Source organism: Erinaceus europaeus, chromosome 1 (assembly GCF_950295315.1).
Source record: "Erinaceus europaeus chromosome 1, mEriEur2.1, whole genome shotgun sequence".
Lineage (NCBI taxonomy): Eukaryota > Metazoa > Chordata > Mammalia > Eulipotyphla > Erinaceidae > Erinaceus > Erinaceus europaeus.
In genome coordinates, this window is record NC_080162.1 from 165,923,175 (window position 1) to 165,929,975 (window position 6,801).

The window sequence follows — 6,801 nt, forward strand, 5'->3', positions numbered from 1 at the left end:
TTAGATTCGTAATGCCTAAAGGAAAATTGGACTCAACCTGCTTCCAAAAATACACAACTCTAAATTTATACATGCCATTAAAATTACTGTTTTATTCTGCTTTAAGTTATCAACAGTTGGATATATAAAATAAAATGCAAACTTTACCGTTATTTCACGAAGTGAATCATGAAGTTTCATTTGTTAGTATTCATAACAATTTTTAAAAATGACTTCCCAAAGACTATGCTAATCTAGAGAAGTAACTAGGAGGATGCTTATAAGAAAACTAGAAGGATGCTTATAAGTATTTTCTATTGAATTTTCCTGTATGACTTTGTTTTACTTCAAGTTTTCTTTCAGTTCAGATAATAAAGTCATTATATCAAGTTTTAAGTTTAACTTCTGTTATACATAAACCTTGTGAACTTGCTGTCCTGGTTTACACTTGAAAAAGATGCCTGTATGTCAGGGAGTTTTTGTTTTACTTTGAATGTGTAGGTAAAGTGATATTAAATATTAAGGTTTTGGATATGTGAAATACTGTTGTTGAGAGTATAAATTAACTTGTAATCCATGACTTTCATTGACACTTAAGCTAAAAACTCTTTAATGAACAACTTTTGTTACTGGTATTTGATTGTCCCAAGGCCTAACATATGTAATATTATGCATATATGTATCATGGAACTGTACCTATTACATACTAATGCATATGCATATCACACATAGTGCATAATGTATTTTATACATTAAATTATAGTATAGTGACTAGAGAACTGTGTGCTGAAATCTGCACTTTGCTGTGTGATGTTGGGCAGATTACTTTGAGTTTCTTTGAGGTCGCCATAACATATCTCCACCATCTTTGGAACTTTCCCTGGTACTGTGGTGCTTTTGTGCCAGGGTTTGAACACAAGGCTTTAAACATAATAAGGTTCTTATCCTATCCAGTGACAAATCTCCTGGCCCCTGATGGTATTTTTAATGTGGTACTCATGATTTAAGCAAGTGCCTTTTTTTAATATGAGAAAATGCTTTATTTTTTCACTATATAACATTTATGGATATACCAGATTACATATTCTCAAATGGCAAATGAGAAGTAGATTAAGATTTCTTTTTGATTTCTGAGAATCTCAACAGCATCTGTCTTTTGGAGGGTTCAATTTCTTTCAATGTCTATGATACTGTCCATGAGGCTACCAGCAATGCTTGGTAGTAAAGAACATTCTGCTAAGTTGCTCAATCATGGGTTTTGACTGTTTTCTTGCTCCAAGTTTTCACTGTTTTCTTCTAATCTAGTTTTTAGCACTTGATCATGTGTCTCTAGATTATTATGTACAGGATCTAGTCGAGGGGTAGGTTTTGTCTGTTCTTCTGAAATATTCACAAAAGGGCAGTAGCAAATTATTGTCCTACAGTCAGATGTTAAAACAAGATCTTCTTTGCAATTATAGTCATCTGAAACATTTATGACAAGCACAATATAAAGTTCCATTTTGATGCAGGAATATGTTTCCAAGATAATTCTGTTTGCTATTGCCCACTTTACTGCTGCTAGTGCCATGGTGAGTCAAGAACTTATCACAGAACCTGACTTAGAAAGGAATAGAAGATGGGACCATGAAAAAAATATGGGCAAATATATACAAATATAGACAGTTATAGAAATAGTAGTCAACCCTAGTGACCTTGGGAGAACCACTGCAGTTTCCAATGGAGAGAATGGGGATACAAAACTCTGATGGTTGGAATGGTGTGGAATTGTACTCCTGTTAGTTTATGATTTTGTAAATCACTAATAAAAATTCTTTTAAAGAAGTATGTGTGTAATGTATGTATGTAACTTTTTGGTTTTTGTTACTAGGAATATTGATGGACCTTAGTGCCTCCACAACTCCACCATTCTCAGTGGCCTTTTCTTTTCTTTTTCAGCAGAGGATGAGAGACAGGGATATAGAGGGAGAAAGTGGTAGAAGAGACACTTGCAACACTGATCCACTACTTCTGGAGTCTTCCTGCCTGCAAATGGTGACTGGGGACTTGAACCCAGGTCACTGCATATGGTTATATATGCGTTCTACCAGGTGAGCCCTGGCATGGTCCCAATATATAGTTTTTTATTCCATAAAGTTAATTCTCTAGTCAAAAGCCATTGCCACTGTCACACATATGCCAATTAACATTTCTAATCTTACCTTTTGATTGATTAATTAATTAATTAACTTAAAAATTTTCTTTATTGGGGAATTAATGTTTTATATTCAACAGTAAATACAATAGTTTGTACATGCATAACATTTCCCAGTTTTCCATATAACAATACAACCCCCACTAGGTCCTCTGTCATCCTTCTTGGATCTGTATTCTCCCCACCCAACCCACCCGAGAGTCTTTTACTTTGGTGCAATACACCAATTCCAGTCCAGATTCTACTTGTGTTTTCTTATCTGATCTTGTTTTTCAATTTCTGCCTAAGAGTGAGATCATCCCATATTCATCCTTCTGTTTCTGAATTATTTCACTCAGCATGAATTTTTCAAGGTCCATCAAAGATTGGCTGAAAACAGTGAAGTCATCATTTTTTATAGCTCAGTAATATATATATATATATATCACAACTTGCTCAGCCACTCATTTGTTGTTGGACACCTGAGTTGCTTCCAGGTTTTGGCTATTACAAATTGTTCTGCTAAGAACATACGTGTACACAGATCTTTTTGGATGGATGTGTTGGGTTCCTTAGGATATATCCCCAGGAGACGAATTGCAGGGTCATAAGGTAGCCTTTCTAGCCTTCTGAGAGTTCTCCAGACTGTTCTCCACAGAGGTTGGACCAATTGACACTCCCACCAGCAGTGTAGGAGGGTTCCCCAAAACCTCTCCAGCATTTGCTGCTGTTCCCTTTTCTGATGTATGACATTCTCACAAGAGTCAAGTGGTATCTCATTGTTGTCTTTATTTGCATTTCTCTGACAATCAGAGACTTGGAGCATTTTTTCATGTGTTTCTTGGCCTTTAGGATCTCTTCTGTGGTGAATATTCTGTCCATGTCCTCCCCCCATTTTTGGATGGGGTTATTTGTTGTTTTGTTGTTGAGATTTGCAAATTCTTTATATATTCTGGTTATTAGCCTCTTGTTTGATGTATGACATGTAAAGATCTCCCACTCTGTGAGGGATCTCTTGGTTTGGGTAGTAGTTTCTTTTGCTGTGCAGAAGCTTTTTAACTTTATGTAGTCCCATAGCTTTTTACTTGCCTTAGTCTTCTTTGTAATTGGATTCATTTCATTGAAGATGTCTTAAAATATATACAGGAAAGAGTTCTGCCAATATTTTCCTCTAAGTATCTGATAGTAAACGTGGTCTAACATCCAAGTCCTTGATCCACTTGGAATTTACTTTTGTATTTGGTGAAATATAATGGTTCAGTTTCATTCTTCTGCATGTTTCAACCCATTTTTTCCAAAACCATTTTTTTTTTTTAAATTTTTACACCAGAGTACTGCTCAGCTCTGGCTTATGGTGGTACCAGGGATTGAACCTGGGAAGTTGGAGCCTCAGGCATGAGAGTCTGTTTGCATAACCATTATGCTATCTACCCCCACCTTCAATACCATTTGTTGACTCTGCTTTCCCCATTTAATAGTCTGAGTACCTTTGTCAAAGTTTAGATGTCCATAGTTGTGGGGGCTCACTTCTGGGCTCTCAATTCTATTCCACTGGTCAGTATGTCTATTCATGTTCCAGTACCAAGCAGTTTTGATGACAATGGCCCTATAGTACAATTTGAGATCTGGGAGTGTGATGCCTCCAGTTCTATTCTTTTTTCTAAAGATTGTTTAGGCAATTCTACGTATTTTCTAGTTCCAGATAAACATTTGTAGCATTTGTTCTATTCTCCTAAAAAAATGTGCTTGGGATCTTGATGGGGATAGCATTAAATTTGTAGATGGCTCAGGGTTACTTATTTATTTTTAACTTTACCTTTTATTCCTGATAAATACTATGCTGTCCTCCAAAGATAAAACACATTCTCCTCAGGATTTTGTGGCTGTTCACTTTCTTTGGAACAGGCTTCTCACCATAACCACCAGATTATTTATTTCACCTCCATAATCTATCCAAATTGATAACCATATTGTGTTACTGATCCTGGTCATCCTGTTTAAATTGCAGATAGTTACTCTGTATCTCACCATCTTCTACTTTCATTTTTATGTTTGTACTTACTACCTTTTAATATAGAATTTTTCTACTTACTGTATCTACATTGTATAATATTCTCTTCCACTATAATACAGGATTGTCTTTATGTTTGGGGCCCCTTTATACAGTAATGAAATTGAAGTATTTGGGATAGTGTGTAGCACTTACTATCATTCAGTAAACATGACTTGAAATTCAGTATCCACTTTTTTTTCTGGTATAACTGATTTTTTTTTTTTTATTCAGACGGACAGAGACAGAGATGGAAAGATACCATAGCACCAGATTTCCTCTCGTGTTACCACTTGTGTTGGTGCCAGGACAAAAAAAAAATATATCATGTACCCTATTAGTGAACTAACTCCTCTTAAATAACAGTTAAATCATGCTCTCTATGATTTATATGCATTAAACCATTTTACATAATGTATTAAGAATGTGCTAACACTGTGTTAGAGGGACCAACTATGAATTGTCAAAGATATCAGCCTGAAATCAATATCTTTCTTGAATATGTGTGTGAGCCTAAAGTCAGAACTCAACTGGCTTGGTTCTGTGATAAGGCCTAACACCAACCTGACTCTATGAAGAAGCAAGGGTACAAGGACCTGAGTTAAGACAGTCATCAACCACAAAGAACTGCTGATTCAGGATGCCTGACTCCCAGTCCCAGAACAGGTTAACAGGGTAGAAAGAAGGGGAGAAAGGAAGGAAGGAAGGAAGGAAGGAAGGGAGGAAAGAAAACAGGGGAAGAAGGAGAGAGAGAGAGAGAAAGAAAAACAGAAAGGAAAAGAAAAAGTAACGACCTTTCTTGGCTATTTCAACATAGAAAAGGAAACAAATAGGGAGTTGGGCAGTGTGCAGCGAGCGGCTTAAGGATCCTGGTTTGAGCCCCGGGCCCCTCACATGCAGGGGAGTCACTTCACAAGCAGTGAAACAGGTCTGCAAGTGTCTGCCTTTCTCTCCCCCTCTCTGTCTTCACCTCCTCTCTCTATTTCTCTCTGTCCTATCCAACAATGACAACAACAATAATAAATACAGCAATAAAACAACAAGGGCAACAAAAGGGAATAAATAATTTTTTTTAAAAAGAAAACAAACAAGCAAAAAACAGCAGTATAGGAGACAGGTAGTCTGACTCACTCTACAAAGTAAAAACATTTACTGTAAATGCAATCAAGGACCCTGACCATGAGGATGGGTCATAAGTCTGAAAACATTAAGATAGAACCACAGGATGGCAGATACCCAGTAGCCCGTATCTTGAAAGATAAATAGAGATGTAAGTAAATTGGTTTGCTTAACTGTATATTTACTTACAGATAAGGGGCCAGGGATAACCAATTCTGAATTGTTCAGCCCCCCCCCTTTATTGTAATGCTTATTCTTCCTGCCTACTATCTACAATGACTGGATATCCATAATCTCATGAGGGTCAAAAATGGGTTATGCATATTTTCTGGGAAACACTGCCTCTTCTCTCTAAACAACCACCCTAAGACCATTATTATTATTTTTTTACATTTTTTTTAATTTAAGAAAGGATTAATTAACAAAACCATAAGGTAGGAGGGGTACAACTCCACACAGTTCCCACCACCCAATCTCCATAACCCACCCCCTCCCCTGATAGCTTTCCCATTCTCTATCCCTCTGGGAGCATGGACCCAGGGTCATTGAGGGTTGCAGAAGGTAGAAGGTCTGGCTTCTGTAATTGCTTCCCTGCTGAACATGGGCGTTGACTGGTCGGTCCATACTCCCAGTCTGCCTCTCTCTTTCCCTAGTAGGGTGTGTCTCTGGGGAAGCTGAGCTCCAGGACACATTGGTGGGGTCTTCAATCCAGGGAAGCCTGGCCAGCATCCTGGTGGCATCTGGAACCTGGTGACTGACAAGAGAGTTAACGTATGAGGCCAAACAAATTGTTGAGCAATCATGGGCCCAAAGCTTGGAATAGTGGAGAGGAAATGTTATTTATTGAAACACAGAGTAAAGTAAGATTTTTTTAGGTGAGCATATTAAGAAATATAACTGAGGATTTAAGCCCTGGAAGGATTCAAACTCCCTCACATTGTTTTGAATGAACTTCCAAAGACTGAGTCCTAGTATAGAAATTTTAAATACTCTGCATACCTAAGAGGATATTAAAAGAAATATCTAAGGGATTCTGTTGGGTTGTTAGGAAAGTCATGACACATTTTTGTAAAGAAAAACATGTCATGGTTTTTCCAACAGCCCAGTAGAACGTAATATTTTGACTGTGTCCTTCATGACTCATTGTTATCTCTGCATTGAGGCTACTAAATAAGGTCATTTTATTTTATTTTTTCTATTTACTCTGTTAACTAATTTTTCAGGGAACTTGGACATCATAAATCTTCTGTCCTTTGTGGATGCTTGCTGGCTAATAAATATCATGTTTCGGGTCACTATAAAAAAGAAAACCGCTTATTTATTATGTTGTCTTAATAGGACAAATTGACAGGAGTGGAGCGACGGAGAGAGAGAAAGAGAGATGCCTACAGCACTATTTCACCACTCCTGAAACTTCTCCTTGCAGCTGGGGATGGGGGACTTGAACCTGTGTCCTTGTGCATGGTAATGGGAGAGCTCA

The 6,801-nt window shown here is 37.3% G+C and overlaps 1 pseudogene; it reads right to left on the reverse strand.

Annotated features, from left to right (window-relative positions):
- Window positions 1-820: 820 nt before the first annotated feature.
- Window positions 821-1,549, reverse strand: LOC103108442 (large ribosomal subunit protein mL42-like; annotated as a pseudogene).
- Between the last annotated feature and the right edge of the window lie 5,252 nt (window positions 1,550-6,801).